General features: G+C 41.2%; 1 pseudogene; it reads right to left on the reverse strand.

Annotated features, from left to right (window-relative positions):
• Positions 1 to 16,168: 16,168 nt before the first annotated feature.
• On the reverse strand, positions 16,169 to 18,861 carry LOC130873508 (60S ribosomal protein L5-like; annotated as a pseudogene).
• Positions 18,862 to 19,372: the final 511 nt, after the last annotated feature.

A 19,372-nucleotide genomic window follows, 5' to 3' on the forward strand; every position in this document is an offset into this window, starting at 1 on the left:
CAGTTGATCCCATTTTTAAAGATCAGTAACACTGCTTATGGTGTGAGCAGTAGGATTGGCTGCTGGCTGCACACCAGACATCCTCTCTGTGGCCTTCTGGAGGGGTGTCCCTCATTTCTTCACTCAGCACCCCAAAGTTAAACTCTCTTCAGGGTCACTGAATAGAATGGACCTAAACTTTCTGTTCATGATTTAATGGTAAGTTTTATCACACACACACACACACACACACATAGAGAGAGAGAGAGAGAGAGAGAGAGAGAGAGAGAGAGAGAGAGAGAGAGAGAGAGAGAGAAGGAGAGGTGGGGGAGTCTTTAAGCCTATTCTTTTTTTTTTTCTTTTTTTTTTTACTTATTTATTTATTTTTATTCTTTTTTAATTAAAATTTCCACCTGCTCCCCATTTCCCATTTCCCTCCCCTCCTCCCAAATATTGCCCTCCCCCCACTTCCCTCCCCCTATCCCCACTCCTCTTCTCCTCCCCACACTCCATTCCCCCTCCCTCTCGATACTGAAGAGCAGTCCAAATTCCCTGCCCTGCGGGAAGACCAAGGTCCTTCTATCTACGTCCAGAAAGGTGAGCGTCCAAACAGGCTAAGCTCCCACAAAGCCAGTTCATGTATTAGGATCGAAACCTAGTGCCATTGTCCTTGGCTTCTCATCAGTCTTCATTGACCGCCATGCTCAGAGAGTCCGGAATCAACCCATGCTTATTCAGTCCCAGACCAGCTGGCCTTGGTGGGCTCCCAATAAATCAGTTCCACTGTCACAGTGGGTGGGTGCATCCCTCGTGGTCCTGATTTTTTGCTCATGTTCTCCCTCCTTCTGCTCCTCATTTGGACCTTAAGAGCTCAGACCGTTGCTCCAAATTGAGACTCTGTCTCTACCTCGATCCATCGCCAGATGAAGGTTCTAAGGTGATATGCAAGATATTCATCAGTATAGGATAGGGTCTCAGGAAATTTGGGATCAACCTACCCCAAGATCCAGTAATACCACTATTGGGAATATACCCAAGAGATGCCACATCAAATGACAAAAGTATCTGTTCAACTATGTTCATAGCAGCATTGTTTGTAATAGCCAAAACCTGGAAACAACCTAGATGCCCTTCAATGGAGGAATGGATGAAGAAAGTGTGGAATATATACATATTAGAGTACTACTCAGCAGTAAAAAACAATGACTTCTCGAATTTTGCGTGCAAATGGATGGAAATAGAAAACACTATCCTGAGTGAGGTATCCCAGACTCAAAAAGAGGAACATGGGATGTACTCACTCATAATCGGTTTCTAGCCATAAAATAAAAGACATTAAGCATATAATGTGTGATCCTATAGAAGCTAAATAAGAAAGTGAACCCAAAGAAAATCATATAGTCATCCGCATGGAGAGGGGGAAGTAGACAAGATTGCAGGGCAAAAACTGGGAACTTGCGGGTGAGGTGGCATGGGGCAAAGGGGAAATGGGATGAGAAATATGAGAAGGGGAGGATGGGAGGAGCTCGGAGGATTGGGATGGTTGGGATATAGGAAGGATGGATACGGGAGCAGCGAAGTATATATCCTATCTAAGGGAGCCATCTTAGGGTTGGCAAGAGACTTGACTCTTGAGGGGTTCGCAGGTGTCCAGGAATATGTCCCCAGCTGGTACCTTGGGCAACTAAGGAGAGGGAACCTGAAATAAGCCTATTCATTTTATAAGCTGTAGCCTATATGTTCTTGTAATCCCATGGAAACCTAAAACCTGAAATGCCAGTGAAAGAGCTAGGATTTATTTATGTGTTAAAAAGAAAAATATCAGCCAAATGTTCCATAGTCCACCCCATTCATTTCTCCCCATCCACCCCTCCACCACTAGCAACACACCATCACAGCAACCTAGCAGTAAGTGAGACTCGGACTGGGGAACAGACGTCTTATTTTAAAGTCCTCCAAAGGAAAGTTGCAGTTCTATGTGGGAAGCAGCTCTTCTGAGGCCTGCGGAAAAGGTCTCCAGAAATAAACACAACTCTTTCATTATTCATTGTGAGTGTAGCAGTCCATCCAGAGTCTAGTCCCATCAGCATGAACTACTGGTGAGACAAATGTCTGTAGCAAAGCTGTCCTGTCTGTTAATTGAGGACCCAGGCTGGAGGGAGGTTGGGTAGATCTTCAGATAGGTAACTCTGTAGGATAAAAGTCATTGTTGCTTGAGATGAAACGCGATTGTTAGCCCGGAGGTCAGGAGGCTGTGCAGGTGTGGGAGTCAAGGTTCCAGGCACCACGGGAAATTAGCTTTTGTCCTCCAACATAGGAACTGTGCTCAGGGATTCATGATGGGCAGTGTGGGTGGCAAATTGAATGACCTACAAACCATGGAGTCACAGCAGAAGAAGGCACGGGACAAAGCCTTTGAGGGTGAGACTTCAGGTCACCAGAGAAACACCTTGGTCACCAAACAATAGCTGTACCTTCCTGAACTGAGTGTCTGCTCATTTCTCTCTAATCCTAATCCTTTTTTTGGGACTCAAATGACTGTACTGAAAATGGCTGCAGAGAATGGGAGAAAGTGAAGGGAGAGGTAACAATGCTGGGAGTATGAATGAGATAAATCACTGTCACAGCAAGCAGAGGATGAAGCACTGGACAGGGATTAGGTAATTTCACAGCAAAGTACCCACATAGGGAGGGGTGTTAGAGACAAGGTTAATGTCCTTAGCCTTTGACGGTAACACCACAGGCAAGTGCCTTGTTTAAATCAACTGTGCATCCTTGATAAACCTTGTACTGTGTGGTGATGCACAGAGGATACTGATGGGAGGATGCTTTCCTGCCTTACCAATGAAAAACCTAAGAGGAAACCCCTACCCTGAGACTCACCCATGATAGACAAGTGTTATATGAGGACTTTAGTGTTTATTATTTGCCTCTCTTAACCACCAAGATAGAAGCTCAGATCTTCATGGCTAGGGGATATCTGTGATCCCACTCAAGGGCAGAGCTGAGTTAATTTATGTGTTAATCCTTTAAAATCAACTCCAACTCCCAGGTGATAAGCCAGAAATTAATGGCTTGTCCCTTATAAAAACATTTTACATGGAAATATCAAAAGAAAAGAAAAATGTCCTGAATACTGTCAAGCCTGCCCTTCTTTTAATAACGTGTATTTTGATTCTTATACGAAACTCCTCTCAAATCCTTTGATGCACTTTGGAATGTGCTGGGGCTAAGTGAAGGAGTCACTGCCTGGCCTACTGATCCTCTGACCCTCTACTGGGAGTGAGATCGCACTTAGTCAAAGGGAAGCCTGTGTCTAGTTAGGGTGCCACTGACGAGAGAGCCACCATGGCACCCATCATAGCCGCAGTGTCACACTCCGCAAGCCATGCTGGACTATTCCGGGATGTCCTACAAGAACAGCCTACTGAGAAGGAAATCTGTGCAATGAGTTTAACCCACAGTTGCTGTCCCCCTTGGGAATGGGTGAGCGTGTACCACCAGAGACAACTGTATAGGCCCTCCTGACATTGAAGAGCTTATTAAAACCATAGATCCCAGAACTAGAAGGCTGGAATGGGTGTCCAGTGGTCCTTCTGCTATTCTCTATTTCTGCCTAAGGAAGGCCATCCCTTTAATCTTTGTATAAAGAGAGGACTGTGCAAAGGAAGGTCACACAGCTGATGTAACACTGAACAGACCTCAGCCTGGCTTTCTGCCTCTTCATTCCTAGCCACACTCCATACCCCACCGATCCATGAGGTTCTGCCCTTGAGAGTGTGCCCATGGATCATCTAAACTGTCCAAGCACTGCAGAAGGTGCGGTGAGTCTTAGGTAGCTCTCCTTGTCTTTCCCATCACCTCTAGATGAAAAACAATTCTATTCCCTCCATAGTCACCCCTGGCCTTCACATTACTGTCTCCCACTGCTTCTCTCCTGGGTTTAGAATAAGACAGATGAATGGGAAACTGGCTAGGTCTCTCGCTAGTTATCTTACCTTGACTGAATTCCCTCTGATTTCTCTTTACCGTGCCCCAGGATGTGGGAAGAACTGTCGCACTCTTTCAATGGTGTGGGGACCTCGTTTTCATCTCAATGCTAGGCTATAAAGTAGTATAAGCATAGAAAAAGTCTAACTCCTCCGACCCTCACCTCTCTCACTTTAAAACAAAATGAGCACTATCCATTTTCTTAAGCAGTTAAAGATGTTAAAAATTATCATAGGAATGACTTGACTCTGAAGCACAAAAATCATACAAAGCATTGACTTTATTATTGGGATCACTAACATATACTCTGGGCAAATTGATCCTGCTTTAAGCTGTGCCCAAAATACGACCTCGTCCTCTGAGGACTTTGCTTCTTTGTGGAATGAGCCTGCCAAATAAAATGTCTTGCACAAGCCTTCCCTCCTACTCAAAGTTCACTGGGCAGGTACAGTCACATGATCTGAGCTGGTGAGTGGTCCCTCTCTCTCTAGGGCATTTAGAAGCAGGATTCAGAGACTGTTTCTAGTACTTTTTAAAACACAGAACACATAGATTTTAGTTAAGAGGAGCAACTGTATTTTGTTAAGACACAAGGAAGCAAAAAGGAAAAGAAACTGCCAGTATTTGTCTCCTTTCCCCTCCAAGGTTGGACTGTAGACATGAATGCTGCAGCAAGTGAGGTGTTGGGTCTCCACACACTATTCTAGGTGCTACAAGAAATCCTCTCAGCTGAGGAAGAGGACACAGCCAATGGCCAGAGTGGCCTTTATTTGCTAGTAGGGCTGAGTGGTCTTGCATTGAAATAGAAACAGTTTGCCCATGACAGCAACATCAAGACCAACCTGATCATAACAGGTCAGGGATAAAATAGAGCACTCTGAAATGAAGGCTAACTTGGTCCTGGTGAATGATTATTCTGATGTGTTATTAAAGTGGGTTTGTCAGGTTTTACATTTTTTTGTATACACATTCATCATGAAGATAAGCCTACAATTTCCTTTTTCTATATTGTCTTCACCTAGTTTTTGTGTCAGAGTAATACTAAGCTTTGGCTTTCATTATTAGTTAGGAGATTTATAATCACTTGAATTTCATTGCAATTTATAGATCTGTTTAAGCGGTTTATATCCTCTTGATTTAATTTTGGTAGGACACATGTACTTAGAAACTTACCCGTTTCTTTTAGATTTTGTACTTTATTGGAATATAGTCTTTCAAAGTACGCTTTAATGATCCTTTGAATTTCATTAGAATCTGTTGTAAATTATCATTTTTCACCTCTAATTTTATACTGGATTTCTTTTTCTTTTGATTAGTTTAACTAAGGGTTTGCTAATTTTGTTTATCTCTTCAAAGAACCAACTCTCTGTTTCGTTGAGTCTTTGTAATGTTTTTAAATTTTATTATACCCTGATTTTTATTATTTCTTTCTGTCTACTGATTTGGGGTTTGGCTTTTTCTTGGTCTTCTAAATCTTCAAGGTGTATTAGTAAATTATTTATTTAATATCAATAAATAAATTATTTATTTTTAGTTATGTGCATGAGTGTTTTGTTCACATGTATGTTTGTGCACCAAGTGCATGCCTGAAGCCCCAGAGTCAAGAAGAGGTCATTTGGGTACTCTAGAACTGGAATTATAGATGGTTGTGAGCTACCATGTGAATGTTGGGCATTGAGCACAGGTTCTCTGGAAAAGCAGCCATTACTTTTAACCACTGAGCCATATCTCTAGCTCTAGATTTAATTTTCTTATGTAGAAAATTATAATTCCAAAATTCCATCCCTAATTGATACATCTACATACAGCCCCTCTATTTAAGGATCAGGGAACATCATGGAAGTGGTGCCAGAATGATTGGAAGAGCCAGAGGACCAGAACAACTACTGTAAAGATAGTATCTTCTAGACATTACATGTATGCTCCACCAATGAAATACCAACCACAACATTGCCTACCTAAGATCTATACAAGATAGTGTCTTCTAGACATGACATGGATGCTCCAGCCATGAGATATCAAACACATCATTGCCTATCCAATACCTGTACAAGATCAAATGCCATCATAGATGGGGAGGGGGAAGTTTCATAATGCCCCACCCCTAGATGCGTAGTCACAGACTGTCAGTTAGCTATAAGAAAATTAGAATCAGTTAATCAGTTTTCTTCAGTGATGAGACCTCTAAGGGCTTCCTAATCCTATATGGTCATCCCTAAGCATATGTGTATATATATGAGCAACACAAATTGGATTTGTATGTGTGTGTATATGTAAGTAATGCAGATATAACAATAACTATAGAAGAAAAGTGAATTTGAGAGGAGAGTGTGGGGGGCATGGATAAATTCAGGGGACTAGAAAGAGAGGTGGGTAATGATGTGGATGCTTTAGACTCACATGTGAAATTCTCAAAATTAAAACAGAAACAAAAAACTAAACAAAAACAAAATACCAAAGAAACTGAAAAAGACAGTGGAGAAAATACTCCAGCACACAAATAGTGCTGGAAAATTGGATATTCTCTTGTAGAAGAATGAAACTAGATCTCTGTCTCTCAACTACTCCAAAATCAATTCAAGGGGATCAAAGGCCTTAATGGAAAACCTGAAACTCTGAAACCATTGTGGGAGACACCTCAAGATAGGGGCATGGGCACGGACTCTCCATAAATGACTCCAGTAGTTCAGAAAATGAAAGAAAGACCAGTGAAATAAAAGAAAGTAGGATCACATAAGATGAAAGAGTTTCTGCATAGCCGAGGAACAATTAAATTAAGACACAGCTTAAAGAATGAAAATAAAATTGTGCTATGTAGACATCTGATAGGTAGGTGGAGCTTTGCAAAGGTTACCACATCCACTCATCAAAGAACCTTATCAGCAGAAGGGACCTTGAAAGAAGTGCACCCCTCCATTTTGCAGGTAAAAGCAACCAATTCAAGGTCACATAACAAAACAGAGTGCTTCTCAGGATTAAGAGTAGAAAGCCAGTCTTCTGACTCCATAGTGTTCTTTATGCTCTGGTCTGTTCACATGACCTCATTTCAGTGTAGATTTTTGTCACATTCTTGTGTAAAATTTATATAGATTAGACCACATTCTAGGCGATGAGCAAACATTCCTTATTGCTCTTAGCACCCATTGGCACACTGTGTTTATTTTGATAAGAGTTTTCAAATCACTGTAGCAGATTTCTGTGCAGGAAGTCCATATATTATAGACAATATCTTCAATGGTGACATGTTTTTATCAAACATGAACCTGAACATGTTTGGGAATGTCACTGAGAAGGATTTGGAAGTGTAAGGTGAGCCTGGGCTCTTCTGCCTTTTCCATAGTAGCCTCTGAGTTGATAGTTTCCAGTACACAGCTCCTGTGATCGGTACTTCCCAGTCAAGCAGCAAGAGAGACCTGGGGCTCCAATTCATGTTATAAGAGAACAGGATCTAGTTTCTCCAGTTTAAGGAGAGCCATTTATCAGGGAAAGAACATTCTTCCCATTGTGATGATACGGTCTCTTTTGTGCTGCATTGAAACAATAACATGTGTACAAAATCAATACTGATTTAATGGTGAAACTGAACAGCAATATCACCTTTGGAAAAATAGATACCACTAATAAAATAAAAGAAAGTTTAACTGGATGTTGTCCTCAACATTTTTAAAATCCATAAGAATTTTCCAGAATCATAAATTTGCACATCACAAACTGAAGTCCTCTTTTGTTCCAGGCAGTATTAATATCATATTTGATAGAATAAATTCTTTCTAATTTAGATTAAAGCAATCCTGCAAATAATAATACCCCTGGTTTTCAACATCGGACATCTTACTTAGCAAGTAAGCTGTCAGTTACTGTGGTGGTTTGAGTAAGAATGGCACCCATAGGCTCATAAATTTAAGTGCTTGGTCATCAGGGAATGGCACTATTTGAGAAGACTTAGGTGTGGCCTTATTCGAGTACTTATGATCTTGTTGGAAGAAATATGTCACTGTGTGGGTGTCTCTACAAATACCAGAGCTGGCAGAGTAATGAGCCATGAGAGGCAAGAAGGAAATCTGGTTCAACATGACTGCCAGTGTTGGCTCAAACTTCTAGAGTCTGACACTGGCAGTTTATTTTAGACACATTTAAGTATAGTACAATTTGGAAAAAAGTTTCCTGGTGTAACACGATCCCATGTGTACAATGAGGCATGATTACACAGAGACTCTTTTCAAAGTACATGTCACTTCTGCCATGAAGATGGGATCTAGAGATAGGATACATGTGTTATCTAAACAGCCTGGGGAGGGTCTGGTATGGTCTCAGTTGGGCTATTAACCACCTCCAGTCTTGCCTGTGCAAGCTTGGGGGAGCCCCTGGTCATACAGATGATGCAAATGTCACCTAGACTATTAACCACCTTATGTTCTACTTGTAGGAGCTTGGTATGGCCTGGCCTTACGGATAGCAGAGATCGCCAGGTTCTTAACTAACTCTATCCCCAGCCTTCTGGGTAGAAAAATAGGTTCTGCCTCTCTCTTGTTGAAGACACAATCCTGTTTGTTTAATATTCCTGGTTTTCCTAATGCTTATATGTGAGTGCAAGAACTTTTGTACCCCCAGCATCACTGGGGGTAGGTTTTGGAGTTTCAAAAGCCCAAGCCAGGCTCAGCATATCTCTGTGTCTCTCTCTCTTTCTCTGTCTCTCTTCTTCCCTCTGCTATTAACCAACACTTAAATGAAGTTTCCACAAACTCCTATGTGTGTAAAGACTTACTGCTTCTTTCTCTGTTATTTCCAGTGATTGGAATACAGTATGGAAACTTTTTTGTATACATTAATGAATAAACTAATCAATGAATCAATAAATCAATCTAATTTATTTTTAAGGGATGACTCAATTCCAAAGGACATGGATGTATGATTTAATAGAAAAAAATAAAGAAAAAAAGAGAAAAAGGAAAAAATGGATTGGAGAGATATCTCAGTCATTAAAGGCTAGTCTCATAACAACAACAATAATAATAATACCTCCAACTTAGCCCCACTTCTTCCGTCTACAGTTGAATCCTGTTGTTCATTTTAGAATGAACGATCTTGAAATTAAGAGTAAAACAGTGTCTATTTGCTCTACCCAAGAACATCATATTGCTTCATATTAATCTGTAATTTTATTCATAGTTGAATTTTTAATTGCTTTCCTTGATTGCCTCTCAATCTCAATCCAAAATGTGAATGTATCTATTAATCAATTCATACTGGTTTATACATTCTTCAGAGAGAGAATTGGTCAGTCTTTATAGTTATGCAATTGGTACATATGGTAATGTTTAATCAACATGGCATTGTAAGTGGCGTATTGTCAGCTCAGTGAACTATACTTGGAAAATGCATTAGCTATGTGCAAACAGCTCAGGAATCTACTGCATGACATTAGCTAGAGCCAAGTCTCCAAACAATTTAGCTATTTGGCAGAGTTGATATTTATGGTCATAAAAGATCTCAGTGATTGGTCTTAAATTACTTTCTCTGATAGCTTTTATAGTCTAAGGATTCTTTTATACATGTAGTCAACTTGTCTACTGCCCCACACTACAGGGCTGTGTTACTTTTTCCTAATGCTTTTTCTGTCTAGGTCCCCATGGTCTCTTGTTGGACTTTGCCTGGACTCTATGGCATCAGGAAAAGTAAAGAATAGTCCCAATCTTAGAAAACACGGGGGTCAAAGATACATGATTTCTGAACCAAGGCAAGAGAAGGAGCTGGGAGTCTGGGGAGGAACTAACACCTTTGGCTGTATTTCCCACGTGCATCTATTACATTAGTTCATCTAGTCACCTCCTCAATAATGCAATTGGTTTTGGGTATATGGTTAAAACTGAGGTTTCATTTTCCAAGGCCACACACCAGACACAAAAAAGGATATACACAGGCTCCTTTAGGTTCTGAAGTCAGCCTCTTTCTGTAACACCAGACCAGGAGTTTGTTTTATTCCTCGTGACTTCCTTCACCCTAGAGATGAAGCTGCAGGTGATATTTTATGGTTCTTATTTGTTTGTTTTGTTTTTGTTTTTCCTGTTTCATGAGAAGGGAAATAAATTATTGAAAACAGAAAATTCCTGATCTTCATACTTGAAGGGTATATTCATAATGATAAACATCCTGCATTTGACTCGGTACAATAGGGCCCATACTTCCCACTAAAATGGTTCTGCTATGTCTCTTTCAGCTTAGATTTGGTGGGATGGCCTTGCTTCTGTCAGGCGTTCAGTTAAGGATCACCTGGTAGCATGCTTATGGTACAAGACATAAAAGGAACAAACAAAACCTGTATTAAAATTTTTTCCAGCCTGACTATATTCTGCCCTGCTATAGGTTGAAGCAGCTTCTACCAATGATAATGAAACATATTCATAGCGTACAGAGGGGAATCCCACATCATTCCCTTCCTCAATCTCCCCCCTCATTTACTGTTTTTATATACACACATATGTATACACACATGTATAGATATACACACATGTATTCCTAAATACATAAAAACCTGCTCAGTCTGTATAATGCTATTTGTATGTACTATGATCAGTGCTGACCATTGGTTTTAGATAGCCAGTTGGTGTCCTCAAAGTTTTTGTTTGTTAGTTGTTTTTTAAATATATCTCTGAATGTTTATTAGAAGCCTATTCATTATGGTTATATTTTTTTGTATTTATAAGTAGAGTCTTGGATGAAAGGCCTCAACATAAATCCAGTTACATTGAAGCTGATAGAAGAGAAAGTGGTGTATAGCCTGAATGAATGGGCACAGGAGACAACTTCCTGACTAGATCACCAGTAGCATAGACACTAACATCAACAGTTAATAAATGGGACCTCATGAAACTGAAAAGCTTCTGTAAGGGAAAGAACACTGTCAATAGGACAGAACAGCAGCCTACAGAATGGGAAAGTATCTTCATCAACCCCATGTCTGACAGAGAGCTGATCTCCAAAATACATAAAGAACTCAAGAAACTAGACATCAAAATACCAAATAATCCAGCTGAAAAATGGGATACAGATCTCAACAGAATTCTCAACAGAAGAATCTCAAGTGGTCTAAAGGCACTTAAAGAATTGTTCAACATCCTTGGTCATCAGGGAAAAGCAAATCAAAACAACTCTGATATTTGATCTTATGCTTGTCAGAATGGCTATTAAAAACACAAATGACAGTTCATGCTGGAGAGGATGTGAAGCAAGGAGAAAACTCCTCTATGGCTGGTGGGAGTGCAAACTTGTATAGCCACTTTGGAGATCAATATGATGGTATCTCAGAAAAATGAGATTCAATCTACCTGAATACCCAGTGATAATACTCTCGGGCACATATTCCAAAGATGCTCAATCATACCACAAGGAGACTTGCTCAACTATGTTCATAGCATCTTTATTTGTAATAGTAGAATCTGGAAACAACCTAGATGCCCCTTAACTGGAAAATGGATAAAGAAAGTGTTGTACAATTACACAATGGAATATTACTCAGCTGTTAACAATGAAATCAGAAAATTTGAAGGAAAATGCATTGTACTAGAAAAAAATCATTCTGAGCGAGGTAATAAAAACTCAGAAAGACAAACATGGTATGTACTCACTCATAGTTGGATACTAACTGTGAAGTAAAGGATAACCATGCTACAATCCACACCCTCAAAGAGGGTAGGTAACAAGGAGGACCCAAAGTGGGACACATGGATCTCCCTGAGAAGGGGAAATAGAAGAGATCTCCTGGGTGGACTGGGGGTGGGTAGGGATGGGAACTTGAGGAATCAGGTTGCAGGGTGAGTGGAAGAGGAGAATACTGAGAGAGATGACTGGAAAGAGGGGTTTCTTTGGGACAGATAGAAACCTGATGTAAGGGAAACTCCCAGGAATCTACAAGGGTGACCCTAGCTAAGACTCCTAGCAACAGTGACTATGTAGCCTGGACTTATCATCTCTTGTGATCAGATTGGTGAGTATCCAAATTGTCATCAGAGAGCCTTCAGCCAGTAACAGATGGAAATAGATGCAGAAACCCACAGCCCAACATTATGTTGAGCTTGGGAATCCTTCTGATGACAGGGAGGAAGGATTGTAGAACCCACAGAAACAACTGACCTGGTTTATAGAAACTCACAGAATCTGAACCAACAACCAGAGAGCCTGCATGGGACCAACCTAAGCTCTCTACATACATGTGATGACTATGTAGCTTGGTCTACTCGTGGGACTCCTGACAATGGGAACAGGGGATGTCCCTAATGCTTTGACTGGTTCTTGGGAACCTATTCCTCATACTGGATTGCCTTGCCCAGCCTAAATACAAGGGGAAGTGCTTAGTCTTACTGCAACTTGACATGCCATATTTTGTTTATATCCATGGGAGGCCTGCCCTTTTCTGAACAGAAACAGAGGAGGGGTGGGTAGTAAGGAGGATGGAGGCAAGATGGAGGGAGGAAGTGAGAGGAGAGGAAGAAGGGAAAACGGCAGTCAGGATGTAAAATAAATAAGTAGAACAGAAAGTTTTGTAAAATCTGTATTTTAAAGCTAATATAACGTACTACTGGCCTTTCCTGATGTTCACAAGCAAATGAGCCTCTTGGAGTAAACCCCTCCCTCAAAGATGGTAGGACTCTGTCAGAATTCTGATAACTGTCCTGCATGACAGTGTTGACATCTTCTCTAACCTCTTGGTTTATACTGGAAACTGCATCAGGAAACCAATTCCCACTCCTCATAACACCTGAAATTATGTTTTATGCAGAGGGAATCCTAAGTAAATCTGAGGAATATGATTCATTCTGTACTCATTTAGTCTTGTATTTGTGGGGGTGTTTTTGCTTTAGACGGGAATTTTTTTTATTTTCTTTCCTTTTTATTTATTTAAAAATGACATAACGTAAATTTGTTCATACCTTTTTTCTTCTCTCAACTCTTCCCAGATCACTCCCTCCCTACCCAACCTTAGCAGTAATATTTTGCTTGTTTTTAATGCAGGTTTTCTGCAAGATTCTTCCTTGTCTCATAAACACTGTAGTGCCTGTTTATTTTTCTCTGACAATGGAATGCCACTCCTATCATTTCAAGCTAACATACTTTGGTTTATAATCTGAGGAGAAAATCAAAGGAGCTATTTTTAATATTATGAGCAAACGCTGTAAACTACTAGCAGCCTCATGTCTATAAAATTAATTTGGGGCATCCCCTTTTGACCTTAGACAATCCAGTAGGTCAAGCGCTTGAGAAGCCAAAACCATGATTAAACCTGCTAGAGATGAAATGGCTGCTGCCAAACTCTTGGAGATTACACCCAGGCTTGACCCTCTCCTGTCCTTCCGAATGAAGCTCATTACTGAGAAACCATCATTCTGGGTTCATAGGCTTCAACATTTAATACACCAGTGATCAGAATCCTGGAACATAATTAAACCTTTGATGAATATGAATGAATATGGGACCAAAACCAAGGAGAACCCAGATCAGAGGGAGGAGGAGCAGGCAGGAAAGAAGTTTCTGTGGAGCCTCTGGACAGACACGCTGAACCTTTTCCTTCTCTTTTGAGCCATGATTTCTATTACCTCTGGTGATGGACAGCAAATTTATGCTAAAATAAACAAGAAATTTCAGTGGACAGGTAAGAAGCTCCCAAGGGGTTAGGAAAGGTCACTTCAGTGAAGTTGGAAATGGAAGCTGATATTGAACTTATTTATTGCCATTCAGTTGTTCCTTGAAAGAATAATCTGGGTGCAATAAAAAAAAAAACAGAGGACAAAATGTACATGTAAACATTATTGGATCAGAAAAGTAATGGAATGAGGCTACCACATAGGATATAGCTGGATAAGCAGTTGACTGATGTGAAGGGCTGAAAGATATAATGAGAAACCATTAGGCCAGTGGTCCTGTGTCTCTATACTAAGGTGGCTGTGAGGTCTTGGACAGATCACTTCACACCTTACAGTTCTCAAGTCCTGATCTCTTTTTTTTTTTTTTTTTTTTACTTATTTATTTTTATTCTTTTTTAATTAAAATTTCCACCTGCTCCCCATTTCCCATTTCCCTCCCCTCCTCCCAAATATTGCCCTCCCCCCACTTCCCTCCCCCTATCCCCACTCCTCTTCTCCTCCCCCCACTCCATTCCCCCTCCCTCTCGATACTGAAGAGCAGTCCAAATTCCCTGCCCTGCGGGAAGACCAAGGTCCTTCTATCTACGTCCAGAAAGGTGAGCGTCCAAACAGGCTAAGCTCCCACAAAGCCAGTTCATGTATTAGGATCGAAACCTAGTGCCATTGTCCTTGGCTTCTCATCAGTCTTCATTGACCGCCATGCTCAGAGAGTCCGGAATCAACCCATGATTTATTGGGAGCCCACCAAGGCCAGCTGGTCTGGGACTGATCTCTTTTTTTTAAATCAGAGAGTTTTTGTTTGCTTCTCAAGCTACTTTAGTATACCTGACTAGAGATTCTGAATCTCCAAACAGATCCCTACTGGTCCACAGATCTCACCTGGAGAAGCATTTAGTTTGATGATCAATTTCAGAATTTCTCTTGCACTTCTAAAGTTCAGATTCCCAAGTCAGAAGATCTACCTCCCAGTGCACAGGCTTGAGTTTCCCTGTTTCTAGCCTGGACTGGCCTCTGCCAGAGATTAAGTCTGCCTTCCTTCCCAGTGAATCGGGGTCCCATCCCTGCAGCCTCTTGGTTTTTTCCTCATCGTCGGGAAGGAGATGGAAGCTCGACAAACTGCCCCTGTTATCTAGGCTTGGAGCAGGGCACAGAGGTAACATTTACAGAGGGATGGTTTATTGAACATCATTTGGAAAACACACAAGAAGTAAAAAAATAATCTTCAGAAAACTTGTTCTCTTCTTGATGTTTCTCCTGAGTGCTTTTTCCTACACATCAATACAGATACATATTTTATGGAAGTAGAAATTGCAAAAAACAAATAAGTACTTGCTATAAAAATATAGTTTTCTCAATTCATAGCAAACTATAAAAATGTGACTTTAATAATTTTACAGCATTCCATTATAAAAATATACATTATTTATACAGCAGTTATTGTATGTTTACAGTTTTTGCTGCAATTAGTTATTGCTAATATAGGGAAGTCAGGCCAGGAACTACAAGCAGGAACCTGGAGGCAGTCACTGAAATAGAGGCCATGGAGGAACACTGCTTACTGGATTGTTCTTCATGGCTTGCTCCCCTGTTTCCTCATGTACTCCAGGACCACCTGACCAGGGATGACCCCATCCACACACCCACAGTGAAGTGGGTCCTTCTATGTCAATAATCAGTCAAGAAAATTACCTAAAGGCTTGTGTACAGGCCAATCAGATTGGATCATTTTCCCAGCCGAGGGGTCCCCCTTCTCAGATGACTATAGTTTGGGTCAAGTTGACAAAAATTAGACAAGCAAATAATCGTTGCAATATGCACATTTTTAAAAATTGTAATCATAATTCTTAAAGTAATAAATGTTTATTGAAACAACTCAAGCAAGTAGTTTCCTTCCCTTCTGCCATCTCTTTAGGAATATTTCCTTCTATAAATTTTTGGTAATTTTTAAGGAATTTTTAATAATCTACAGGAAGCAGGTTCTGTGTTTGTCACGATGAGCACTTTAGGGCTGGGTACAGTCCTAGGGAGACCTTAATAAATTCTTGGGGAAAAATGGAAAGCTGAAGATTTATTCGCTTTTAAAGTAAAAAAAAAAAAAAAAGTTATAAATTACCCAGGCTCAAGTAATTTTTTCATAGCACCAGAAAACAAACGCTACACACATTCCTCTGAAATTACTTTGCTCATTTAATATAAATCCCAAGCAATGTTCTAAGACAAAGCATGTAGCATTAGTTCTTTTAAAATGACTATATAGTATTCCATACTATGAGTATGCCGTAATGGGCTAGTTCCCATAAAGGTACATATAAAGTTATGAGTCTTTGAAGTTACTAATGATACAGTAAATATCCATGTGTATATTTGCCCAGGGTTTTGTTTATTTGTGATTGACATTAAAATTTGGCATACCGGCTCAAAGGAAATATAATAATACATACATATATGCATATATATATGCATGTATATACATACATATTGATATATTAGCTTAGTCAGTAAGTTTATTGTCTTTATGAAAAACACTTCATAGAAAATTGCTTCAGTTCTCAGCAGACCGGTCATTCCCAAGCTTTGAGGAAGTATGTCTTCTTTTGAGCAACCCAATCTTTCTTCTGGTCAAGGGACATTTGGTCATGCTTCTACCTCTTCACTTTTCTCTTGGGCTTCTCCTCAAAGGCTGCATTCGCTCGGATGGCAGCATGAGCTTTTGCATGCATCTCCTCCATCGTGTCTGGAGATAACCATATTCTTTACATACTGAGAGAACCGTTTCATACAAGCATCTTGGTCTTCATCTATTAGGTAACGTATGTAGTCTGCAACATTCTGACCCATGCTGTGCTTCTAATGTCTCTCTGCCTTGAACTCCTTGTTTTCAAAATCATTTGCTACTCAGGGAATTGTTTGGTACTGGGAGGGACAGACAAGACTCCATCCACAGCTTCTTTCAGGGTCCCCACAATTTTACTGCCAGTTGTATGTAGTTCGGCAAGACTTGCATCCAAATAGCAAGTGAGGGCACCAGGGAAACTACAGGGTGCGAGAACAGATCACGAGACACACAAGGAAACCCACTTTAAGAGTTTATCGAGAGAGAAAAAGACGAGCTCAGGCCTGGAGAAGCTGGTGCAGGAAGAGAGGGTGAAGTAGACATGTCCAGTTTTTAAAGGCTGCCTAGGGCATGCACACAGGGGCTTACAGGGGCTTCACGCATAGATCACATGACCATACTGCACATAGGGCTTGAGGGCCTGGGTGGCTAAGTTGCCTGAGCGCTTGATGGCACATGCCTGGCCCTGAAACCCAGAAGTGCCAGCGCTTGGGGTGGCTAGACATTTTGCCAAAGGACTGGGTGATGGAAATGATAGCGACCAGGCTGACCAACAATGCTTTCCCCATTGTACTTATCTCCAGTCACCTCCACTTGACATTCATAGATCTTCAAAATCCTTGTCCCTACTGAACCTATTGAGAAGTCTGTGTGCCAGCAACAGGTCGGTACAATAGGCCGCAGCGAAGTTTGTCAGGCCAATCAATTTTCACACTGTATTTTGGCAGTTCGTGTTTTGGCTGCTCAGACGATCATATCCCCTTCTATACAGGCATATGCAGTCTGGCTATTTGGGGTGAGACTAGATATCTAGTCTCTGATCTAGATCCATCAGAGGAAGGAGCCCCAGCTGAGGAAATGTCTCCTTGAGATTCAGCTGTAAGACATTTTCTCAATTAGTGATCAAATGGGGTGGCTGGTTTCATCCCTGAGCTTCTGGTCATGGGTTCTGTAAGAAGGTGGGTTGAGCAAGCCATGGAGAACAAGTCAGTAAGCAGCACTCTTCCATAGTCTCTGCATCAGCTCCTGCCTCCAGGAGCCTGTTCCGTTTGTGTTCCTGTAGTTGACTTTCTTCAACGATGAACAGAAATGCTGAAGTATAAACCAAATAAACCTTTCCTCCCCACCTTATCTTTTGGTCAGACCGTTTTGTTGCAGCAAAAGAAACCCTAACTAAGACACTGACAGATGATATCTCTTAGTTACACGAACCAGCATCTTGTATTTGGGAGTGTTATACTTACTTTTGTCCTGGATCACCAATTGTTGCCTAGCATAGTAGTCAGTTTTATACTCTCAACGCTTGAGTTTAATTCTAAAACCCAGGAAGCAAAGCCAGGCATGACGACATGTGTTTCTAATCCCAGAACAGGGGAGGCAGAGACAGGCAAATCTCTGGACTCACTTGAGACAGACCTCACAATCCTATTCTGTTATGTGAGTAGTACAGAGAAGGGAGAGACCCTGACTCAAAGTGGATGCTCATAAGGAATGACTCCCAAGGTTGTCCCTGGCCCCGACAGGAATTCAACATGAAGCCATTCATAGACACACAAACACAAACAGCTTGAATAAAGGTTAGAGTTATTTTAATTGAATAAATTCCCATTACATAGTATTTATCAATTGTATATTGAACCCTGAACATGGTAGTTGTTTAACATGTGTTAATTTGGTTTGATCTAATGTGTCCATACAATAAATATTTTTTAATTTGATAAATTTTCTTGAGCTCTGAAGTTTGCTTTAGCAACACACAGGACCAGTGAAAACCTTCCTCCCTAAATGCTTCCTTCTCCGTCTCAGCGGCCATTCACACCATAAGAAAAAAAACTCTGCTGTTTATCTGTAGTAAGGCCCTGTGAGGAAAGTAGGGTGTTAGAAACAGAAGGGGGAGGAGAAAGAGGACAGGAAGTAGGTCTGGGCTAGAAAACCACAAGGCTGATCCCCACTGACCTACTTCCTCAATTAAGCTCCACCTCAAAACCAGCCCCCACACCCCCTACTGGGAAGCAGGTATTTATGTGTTTGAGCCTGTGGAGGGCATTTCTCATTCAAACACAGTGTAAAGTGAAAACATTTCAATCTTTTGCTGGAAGACAATTCACTAACAGTTTTATTCTAGAGTAAATGGCAACTGGAAAATGTGTCAGTGAAAAGGAGCATATTCCTCTTTTTAAATGGCTGCATAAAGTTCAGTTTTCATCAGAATGGCCTCATCTCCTTTGGGGCATCGTGGAGCAAGCAAACACATGCCCAGCAGTCCTTCCTGGTAGTCACGGCAGCTCAGGCCCTGGATCCCACCCTGACTTCCTGCAGGAACTATGTGCCCGGAGGGCTCCCCCACTCCTTCACCCTCACACCTGCTTCTCTCTGACTGCCACTCTCGCCTTCTCCGCTTGACCCTTCCCTTAGTGTCATTTGTCCGTAAGAAGGGTCATAAGTGACTTCAGTTTTTGAAGAGCTTCAGAGAAGTCACGACTGAAGGTCTAAAGTAAAACAAAGGCTACCTGCTACGATGTTCCCCTGGGAACAGACTCCCCTGCCTCACTGTCATGTGACACCATCTGAAAGGGATCGTCTTTCTTCTGACCAGCAGAAGTACCCCATAATACACCTTCTAACAAACCCCCAAGACTGACTGTTTTAAGACTTCTTCCTCTGCACAGGAAGAAGTTATTCTTAAGAAGACCTTCTCGGCCTGGCGTTGGTGGTGCACGCCTTTAATCCCAGCAGAAGCAAGTGGATCTTTGTGAGTTCGAAGGCCAGCCTGGTCTACAAGAGCTAGGACAGACTCCAAAGCCACAGAGAAACCTTGTCTTTGACAACAACAGCAACAACAAAAAAAAGCAAAATGAAAAAAGAAGACCTTCTCCACCCACCTACCTCCATTGCCCTGATGCCCAGTCTCAGAAGTGACCTTGCCTTGGTC

Source organism: Chionomys nivalis, chromosome 4 (genome assembly GCF_950005125.1).
Source record: "Chionomys nivalis chromosome 4, mChiNiv1.1, whole genome shotgun sequence".
In the NCBI taxonomy this organism is placed as follows: Eukaryota; Metazoa; Chordata; class Mammalia; order Rodentia; family Cricetidae; genus Chionomys; species Chionomys nivalis.